The sequence below is a fragment of the Heptranchias perlo genome, chromosome 9 (genome assembly GCF_035084215.1).
Source record: "Heptranchias perlo isolate sHepPer1 chromosome 9, sHepPer1.hap1, whole genome shotgun sequence".
NCBI classification, from domain to species: domain Eukaryota; kingdom Metazoa; phylum Chordata; class Chondrichthyes; order Hexanchiformes; family Hexanchidae; genus Heptranchias; species Heptranchias perlo.
The window spans coordinates 85,749,116-85,761,613 of record NC_090333.1 but is presented as its reverse complement, the minus strand read 5'-3'; positions in this window follow the sequence as shown (position 1 = coordinate 85,761,613).

Here is a 12,498-nt window from a genome sequence, read left to right as displayed (position 1 = left end):
ACAGACACATCCGCAGACACAGATACACCCGCACACTCAGTTACACCCGCACACAGATGCACCCGCACACACAGATACACCCGCACACACAAATACACCCGCAAACACAGATACAACCTCACACTGATGCACCCGCACATACAGATACACGTGCACACACAATTACACCTGCACACAGATACACCCGCACACAGATGCATCCGCACACAGATATACCCGCACACACAGATACACCCGCACACAGATACACCCGCACACACAGATACACCCTCACACAGATACACCCGCACACACAGATACACTCGCACACACAAATACACCTGCGCACACAGATACACCCGCACACAAATACACCCGCACTCACAGATAAAGCCGCACACAGATACACCCGCACAAACAGATGCACCCGCACACACAAATACACCCGCAAACACAGATACACCCGCACACAGATACACCCGCACACACAGATACACCCGCACACACAAATACACCTGCGCACACAGATAAACCCGCACACAGATACACCCGCGCACACAGATACACCCGCACACAAATACACCCGCACTCACAGATAAAGCCGCACACAGATACACCCGCACACACAGATACACCCGCACACACAAATACACCCGCAAACACAAATACACCCGCACACACAGATACACCCGCACACAGATACACCCGCACACACAGATACCCTCGCACACACAAATACACCCGCAAACACAGATACACCCGCACACAGATACACCCGCACACACAGATACACTCGCACACTGATGCGTCCGCACACAGATATTCCCGCACTCACAGATACAGCCGCACACAGATACACCCGCACACACAAATACACCCGCACACACAAATACACCCGCACACAGATACAGCCGCACACAGATACACCCGCACACACAAATACACCCGCACACACAAATACACCCGCACACAGATACAGCCGCACACAGATACACCCGCACACACAAATACACCCGCACACACAAATACACCCGCACACAGATACAGCCGCACACAGATACACCCGCACACACAAATACACCCGCACACACAAATACACCCGCACACAGATACACCCGCACACACAGATACACCCGTTCACTCAGTTACACACGCACACAGACACACCCGCACACAGATACACCCGCACACTCAGTTATACCCGCACACAGACACATCCGCAGACACAGATACACCCGCACACTCAGTTACACCCGCACACAGATGCACCCGCACACACAGATACACCCGCACACACAAATACACCCGCAAACACAGATACAACCTCACACTGATGCACCCGCACATACAAATATACCCGCACACATATACACCCGCACACAGATACACCCGCACACACAGATACACCCACACACAGATACACCTGCACACAAAGATACACCCGCACACACAAATACACCCGCACACACAAATACACCCACACACACAATGACACACGCACACAGATATACCCGCACACAGATACACCCACACACACAGATACAACCGCACACACAGATACAACTGCACACACAGATGCACCCGCACACAGATACACTCGCACACACAGATACACTCACACACACAGATACACCCGCACACAGATACGCCCGCACACAGATACATCTGCGCACACAGATACACCCGCACACAGATACACCCGCACACAGATACACCCGCACACACATGTACACTCGCACACAGATACACCCGCACACGCAGATACACCCGCACACAAATACACCCGCACACACAGATACACGTGCACACAGATACACCCGCACACACAGATACAACCGCACACACAGATACATCCGCACACAGATACACCCGCACACACAGATACACCCGCACACTCAGTTACACCCGCACACAGATACACCCGCACACACAAATACACCCGCAAACACAGATACAACCTCACACTGATACAACCGCACACATATACACCCGCACACAGATACACCCGCAAGCGCAGATACACCCGCACACAAATACACCCGCACACAATGATACACCCGCATACACAGATACACCTGCACACAGATACACCCGCACACACAGATACCCTCGCACACACAAATACACACGCAAACACAGATACACCCGCACACAGATACACCCGCACACACAGATACACTCGCACACAGATACACCCGCACACACAGATACACCCGTTCACTCAGTTACACACGCACACAGACACACCCGCACACAGATACACCCGCACACTCAGTTACACCCGCACACAGACACATCCGCAGACACAGATACACCCGCACACTCAGTTACACCCGCACACAGATGCACCCGCACACACAGATACACCCGCACACACAAATACACCCGCAAACACAGATACACCCGCACACACAGATGCACCCGCACATACAGATATACCCGCACACACAGATACACCCACACACAGATACACCTGCACACAAAGATACACCCGCACACACAAATACACCCGCACACACAAATACACCCGCACACAAAGATACACCCGCACACACAGATATACCCGCACACAGATACACCCACACACTGATACACCCGCACACACAGATACAACTGCACACACAGATGCACCCGCACACAGATACACCCGCACACACAGATTCACCCGCACACACAGATACACCCGCACACACAGATATACCCGCACACAGATACACCCACACACTGATACACCCGCACACACAGATACAACTGCACACACAGATACACCCGCACACAGATACGCCCGCACACAGATACATCTGGGCACACAGATACACCCGCACACAGATACACCCGCACACAGATACACCCGCACACACATGTACACTCGCACACAGATACACCCGCACACGCAGATACACCCGCACACAAATATACCCGCACACACAGATGCACGTGCACACAGATACACCCGCACACACAGATACAACCGCACACACAGATACATCCGCACACAGATAAACCCGCACACAAATACACCCGCACACAAAGATACACCCGCACACAGATACACCCGCACACTGATAAATGCGCACACAGATACACCCGCACACTGATACACCCGCACACACAGATACACCCGCACACACAATTACACCCGCACACAGATACAGCTGAACACAGATGCATCTGCACACAGATACACCCGCGCACACAGATACACCCGCACACAGATACACCCGCACACGCAGATACTCCCGCACACAAATACACCCGCACACAGATAAATGCGCACACAGATACACCCGCACACTGATAAATGCGCACACAGATACACCCGCACACTGATACACCCGCACACACAGATACACCCGCACACACAATTACACCCGCACACAGATACAGCTGAACACAGATGCATCTGCACACAGATACACCCGCGCACACAGATACACCCGCACACAGATACACCCGCACACGCAGATACTCCCGCACACAAATACACCCGCACACACAGATACACACGCAGACAGATACACCCGCACACGCAGATACACCCGCACACAGATACACCCGCACACGCAGATACACCCGCACACAAATACACCCGCACACAAAGATACAACCGCACACGCAGATACACCCGCACACAAATACACACGCACACACAGATACACCCGCACACACAGATACACTCGCACCCACAAATACACCCGCGCACACAGATACACCCGCACACAGATACACCCGCACACACATATACACTCGCAAACACAAATACACCCGCACACACAGATACACCCGCACACACAATTACACACGCACACAGATATACCCGCACACAGATACACCCACACACTGATACACCCGCACACACAATTACACCCGCACACACAGATACACCCGCACACACAATTACACACACACACAGATACACCCGCACACAGATACACGTGCGCACACAGATACACCCGCACACAGATACACCCGCACACACAGATACACCGGCACACAGATACACCCGCAAGCGCAGATACACCCGCACACAAATACACCCGCACACAATGATACACCCGCATACACAGATACACCTGCACACAGATACACCCGCACACACAGATACACCCGCACACAGATACACCCGCACACACAGATATCCTCGCACACACAAATACACCCGCAAACACAGATACACCCGCACACAGATACACCCGCACACACAGATGCACTCGCACACACACATACACCCGCACACACAGATACACCCACACACAGATAAACCCGCACACACAGATTCACTCGCACACACAAATACACCCGCGCACACAGATACACCCGCACACAGATACACCCGCACACAGATACACCCGCACACACAGATACACTCGCACACACAAGTACACCCGCACTCACAGATACACCTGCACACAGATACACCCGCACACAGATACACCCTCACACACAAATACACCCGCACACACAGATACACCCGCACACTCAGTTACACCCGCACACAGATGCACCCGCACACACAGATACACCCGCACACACAAATACACCCGGAAACACAGATACACCCGCACACACAGATGCACCCGCACATACAGATATACCCGCACACATATACACCCGCACACAGATACACCCGCACACACAGATACACCCACACACAGATACACCTGCACACAAAGATACACCCGCACACACAAATACACCCACACACAGATACACCTGCACACAGATACACCCACACACACAGATACACTCGCACACACAAGTACACCCGCACTCGCAGATACACCTGCACACAGATACACCAGCACACAGATACACCCTCACACACAAATACACCCGCACACAGATACACCTGCACACAGATACACCCGCACACAGATACACCCGCACACAGATATACCCGCACAAAGATACACCCGCACACAGATATACCCGCACACAGATACACCCGCACACCAATACACCCGCACACAGATGCAGCCACACACACAGATACACCCGCACACAAATACACCCGCACACAAAGGTACACCCGCACACACAGATATACCTGCACACAAAAACACCCGCTCACACAGATACACCCGTGCACTGATACACCCGCACACACAGATACACGTGCACACACAATTACACCCGCACACAGATACACCCGCACACAAATACACCCGCGCACACAGATACACTCGCACACACAAATACACCCGCAAACACAGATACACCCGCACACAGATACACCCGCACACACAGATACACTCGCACACAAATACACCCGCACACACAGATACACTCGCACACACAAATACACCCGCGCACACAGATACACCCGCACACAGATACACCCGCGCACACAAATACAGCTGCACACAGATACACCCGCACACACAAATACACCTGCACACACAAATACACCCGCACACAGACACACCCGCACACACAGATACACCCGCACACAAATACACTCGCACACACAGATACACTCGCACACACAAATACACCTGCACACAAAGATACACCCGCACACAGATACACCCGCTCACACAGATACACTCGCTGACACAAATACACTCGCACACACAGATACACCCGCACACACAAATACACCCGCACACAGATACACCCGCACACACAGATACACCCGCACACAGATACACCCGCACACAGATACACCCGCACACACACATACACCCGCACACAGATACACCCGCACACACAGATACACCCGCACACTGATGCACCCGCAAACATAGATACACCCGCACACACAATTACACCCGCACACAGATACACCCGCACACAGATGCATCCGCACACAGATATTCGCGCGCACACAGATACACCCACACACAAATACACCGCACACAAAGATACACCCGCACACACAAATACACCCGCACACACATATGCACTCTCGCACACAGATACACCCGCACACACAGAGACACCCACACACAGATGCACCCGCTCACTGATACACCCGCACACAGATACACCCGCACACAGATATACCCGCACACACAGAGACACCCGCACACAGATACACCCGCACACAGATAGACCTGCGCACACATATACACCCGCACACAGATACACCCGCACACACAGATACACCCGCACACAGATACACCCGCACACAGATACACCCGCACACAGATGCATCTGCACACAGATATACCCGCACACACAGATACACTCCCACCCACAAATACACCCGCACACACAAATACACCCGCACACACAGATACACCCGCACACAGATACACCCGCACACAGATACACCCGCACACAGATGCATCTGCACACAGATACACACGCACACACAGATACACTCCCACCCACAAATACACCCGCACACACAAATACACCCGCACACACAGATACACCCACACACAGATACACCCGCACACAGATACACCCGCACACAGATGCATCTGCACACAGATATACCCGCACACACAGATACACCCGCACACAGATACACCCGCACACACAGATACACCCACACACAGATACACCCGCACACAGATACACCCGCACACAGATGCATCTGCACACAGATATACCCGCACACACAGATACACCCGCACACAGATACACCCGCACACACAGATACACCCTCACACAGATACACCCGCACACACAGATACACTCGCACACACAAATACACCCGCACACACAGATACACCCACACACACAGATACACCCCACACACAGATACACTCGCACGCACAAATACACCCGCACACACAATTACACCCGCACACAGATACACCCGCACACAGATGCATCCGCACACACAGATACACCTGCACACAGATACACCCGCACACACAGATACACCCGCACACACATATACACAGCACACACAGATACACAGCACACACAGATACACCTGCACACAGATACACCCGCACACACAGATACACCCGCACACACAGATACACCCGCACACAGATGCATCCGCACACACAGATACACCTGCACACAGATACACCCGCACACACAGATACACCCGCACACACATATACACAGCACACACAGATACACCCGCACACAGATACACCCACACACACAGATACACCCACACACACAGATACACTCGCACGCACAAATACACCCGCACACACAATTACACCCGCACACAGATACACCCGCACACAGATGCATCCGCACACACAGATACACCTGCACACAGATACACCCGCACACACAGATACACCTGCACACAGATACACCCGCACACAGATACACCCGCGCACACTGATGCACCCGCACACAGATACACCCGCACACACAGATACATCTGCACACAGATACACCCACACACAGATACACCCGCACACACAGATACACCCGCACACACAGATACACACGCACACACAGATACACCCGCACACACAGATACACCCGCACACACAGATACACCCGCACACACAAATACACCCGCGCACACAGATACACTCACACACTGATGCACCCGCACACACAGATACACCCGCACACAGATACACCCGCACACAGATACACCCGCACACACAGATACACCTGCACACAGATACACCCACACACACAGATATACCCTCACACAGATACACCCGCACACACAGATGCACCCGCACACAGATACACCTGCACACACAAATAAACCCGCACACAGATAAACCCGCACACAAATACACCCGCACACAAAGATACACCCGCACACACAGATACACCTGCACACAGATACACCCGCACACACAAATACACCCGCACACAAATACACCCGCACACAGATACACCCGCACACACAGATACACCCGCACACACAGATACACCCTCACACAGATACACCCGCACACACAGATGCACCCGCACACAAATACACCCGCACACACAGATACACCCGCACACACAGATACACCTGCACACACATATACACAGCACACACAGATACACCTGCACACAGATACACCCGCACACACAGATACACCCGCACACAGATGCATCCGCACACACAGATACACCCGCACACACAAATTCACCCGCACACAGATACACCCGCACATACAGATACACCTGCACACAAATACACCCGCACACAGATACACCCGCACACTGATACACCCGCACACACAGATACACCCTCACACAGATACACCCGCACACACAGATGCACCCGCACACAAATACACCCGCACACACAGATACACCTGCACACAGATACACCCGCACACACAGATACACCCGCACACACATATACACAGCACACACAGATACACCTGCACACAGATACACCCGCACACACAGATACACCCGCACACACAGATACACCCGCACACAGATGCATCCGCACACACAGATACACCCGCACACACAAATTCACCCGCACACAGATACACCCGCACATACAGATACACCTGCACACAAATACACCCGCACACACAGATACACCCGCACACTGATACACCCGCACACACAGATACACGTGCACACACAATTACACCCACACACTGATACACCCGCACACACAGATACACCCGCACACTGATACACCCGCACACACAGATACACGTGCACACACAATTACACCCGCACACAAATACACCCGCACACACAGATAAACCCGCACACACAAATGCACCCGCACACAGATACACCCACACACACAGATACACCCGCACACAGATACACCCGCACACAGATACACCCGCACACACAGATGCACTCGCACACAGACACACCCGCACACACAGATACACCCGCACACAGATACACCCGCACACACAGATACACCCGCACATACAGATAGAAATGCACACAGGTATAAACACGCAGAAACACACACACACAGATACACACGCACAAAGATACAAAAGCACACAGATACACAAGCACACAGATACACTTGTGCACCAATGCACACGAACACAGATATATAAGTACGCACAGCTGCACGTGCACACAGACATACGTGCACACAGATACACCTGCACACATATACACATGCACACAGATAAATTTGCACATGGATAGGCATGCATGCAGATACACACACAAACACAAATGTATGTGCGCACTGATGCACATGCACACAGACAAACATGCAAATACAGGTACACAAGCACATGTATACACATGCACACAGATACACATGCACAGTGATACACATGCACACAGTTCCAAAAGCACACACAGATGCATGTGCACACAGATACACAAGCACACAGATACACATGAACACAGACACACACACACACAGATACAAAAGTACATACAGATACTCGCATACACAGATACACATGCAACTACAGATAGACACGTACACAGGTACAGACACACACAAATACACATGCACACATATGCAAAAGCACACACAGATGCACATGCACATAGGTACACGCAAACACATACACACACAGATACAATAGCACACACAGATGCACATGCACACAGATATATATTCACACAGATACACATGAACACAGATACACACATAAACAGATATAGGCGCACACACCGACATACGTGCACACAGATGCGCATATACACAGATACATGTTTACACAGATATACATGCAATCACGGATAGACACACACAGATACACAAACAGATACACATGCACTTAGACACACACATACAAACGCACATGTACACAGATACATATGCACACAGATACACATGCACAGAGATACTTATGCACGCACAGATATACATGCACATGCATGCACATGCACACAGATACAGATGCACATGGATACACATGCATGCAGATACGCACACAAACACAAATACATATGCACACTGAACCACATGCACACAGACAAACTCGCAAATACAGATACACAAGCACAAGTCTTCAGCACTACAGCTGGGATGTTGTCGGGCCCATAGCCTTTGCTGTATCCAGTGCACTCAGCCGTTTCTTGATATCACGTGGAGTGAATTGAATTGGCCGAAGACTGGCTTCTGTGATGGTGGGGATATCGGGAGGAGGCCGAGATGGATCATCCACTCGGCACTTCTGGCTGAAGATGGTTGCAAATGCTTCAGCCTTGTCTTTTGCACTCACGTGCTGGACTCCGCCATCATTGAGGATGGGGATGTTTACGGAGCCTCCTCCTCCTGTTGTTTAATTGTCCACCACCATTCACGACTGGATGTGGCAGGACTGCAGAGCTTTGATCTGATCCGTTGGTTGTGGAATCGCTTAGCTCTGTCTATAGCATGTTGCTTCCGCTGTTTAGCATGCATGTAGTCCTGTGTTGTAGCTTCACCAGGTTGGCACCTCATTTTTAGGTACGCCTGGTGCTACTCCTGGCATGCTCTTCTACACTCCTCATTGAACCAGGGTTGATCCCCTGGCTTGTTGGTAATGGTAGAGTGAGGAATATGCCGGGCCAGGAGGTTACAGATTGTGCTGGAATACAATTCTGCTGCTGCTGATGGCCCACAGCGCCTCATGGATGCCCAGTTTTGAGCTGCTAGATCTGTTCTGAATCTATCCCATTTAGCCCGGTGGTAGTGCCACACAACACATTGGATGGTGTCTTCAGTGCGAAGACGGGACTTCGTCTCCACGAGGAATGTGCAGTGGTCACTCCTACCAATACTGTCATGGACAGATGCATCTGCGACAGGTAGATTGGTGAGGACGAGGTCAAGTAAGTTTTTCCCTCGTGTTGGTTCGCTCACCGCCTGCTGCAGGCCCAGTCTGGCAGCTATGTCCTTCAGGACTCGGTCAGCTCGGTCAGTAGTGGTGCTACCGAGCCACTCTTGGTGATGGACATTGAAGTCCCCCACCCAGAGTACATTCTGTGCCCTTGCTACCCTCAGTGCTTCCTCCAAGTGGTGCTCAACATGGAGGAGGACTGATTCATCAGCTGAGGGAGGGCGGTTTGCTTCACGTGATATCAAGAAACGGCTGAGTGCACTGGATACAGCAAAGGCTTTGGCCCCGACAACATCCCGGCTGTAGTACTGAAGACTTGTGCTCCAGAACTAGCTGCGCCTCTAGCCAAACTGTTCCAGTACAGCTACAACACTGGCATCTACCCGACAATGTGGAAAATTGCCCAGGTATGTCCTGTCCACAAAAAGCAGGACAAATCCAATCCGGCCAATTACCACCCCATCAGTCTACTCTCAATCATCAGCAAAGTGATGGAAGGTGTCGTCGACAGTGCTATCAAGCGGCACTTACTCACCAACAACCTGCTCACTGATGCTCAGTTTCAGTTCCGCCAGGACCACTCGGCTCCAGACCTCATTACAGCCTTGGTCCAAACATGGACAAAAGAGCTGAATTCTAGAGGTGAGGTGAGAGTGACTGCCCTTGACATCATGGCAGCATTTGGCTGTGTGTGGCACCAAGGAGCCCCAGTAAAATTGAAGTCAATGGGAATCAGGGGGAAAACTCTCCAGTGGCTGGAGTCATACCTAGCACAAAGGAAGATGGTAGTGGTTGTTGGAGGCCAATCATCTCAGCCCCAGGACATTGCTGCAGGAGTTCCTCAGGGCAGTGTCCTAGGCCCAACCAGCTTCAGCTGCTTCATCAATGACCTTCCCTCCATCATAAGGTCAGAAATGGGGATATTCGCTGATGATTGCACAGTGTTCAGTTCAATTCGCAACCCCTCAGATAATGAAGCAGTCCGAGCCCGCATGCAGCAATACCTGGACAACATCCAGGCTTGGGCTGATAGGTGGCAAGTAACATTCGCGCCAGATAAGTACCAGGCAATGACCATCTCCAACAAGAGAGAATCTAACCACCTCCCCTTGACATTCAATGGCATTACCATCGCCGAATCCCCCACCATCAACATCCTGGGGGTCACCATTGACCAGAAACTTAACTGGACCAGCCACATAAATACTGTGGCTACATGAGCAGGTCAGAGGCTGGGTATTCTGCAGCGAGTGACTCACCTCTTGACTCCCAAAGCCTTTCCACCATCTACAAGGCACAAGTCAGGAGTGTGATGGAATACTCTCCACTTGCCTGGATGAGTGCAGCTCCAACAACACTCAAGAAGCTCGACACCATCCAGGACAAAGCAGCCCGCTTGATTGGCACCCCATCCACCACACTAAACATTCACTCCCTTCACCACCGGCGCACAGTGGCTGCAGTGTGTACCATCCACAGGATGCACTGCAGTAACTCGCCAAGGCTTCTTCGACAGCACCTCCCAAACCCGTGACCTCTACCACCTAGAAGGACAAGGGCAGCAGGTACATGGGAACAACACCACCTGCACGTTCCCCTCCAAGTCACACACCATCCTGACTTGGAAATATATCGCCGTTCCTTCATCGTCGCTGGGTCAAAATCCTGGAATTCCCTTCCTAACAGCACTGTGGGAGAACCGTCACCACACGGACTGCAGCGGTTCAAGAAGGCGGCTCACCACCACCTTCTCAAGGGCAATTAGGGATGGGCAATAAATGCCAGCCTCGCCAGCGACGCCCACATCCCATGAACGAATAAAAAAAAAATACATATTCACGTGCAAACAGATAATAAAGCACACTTAGTT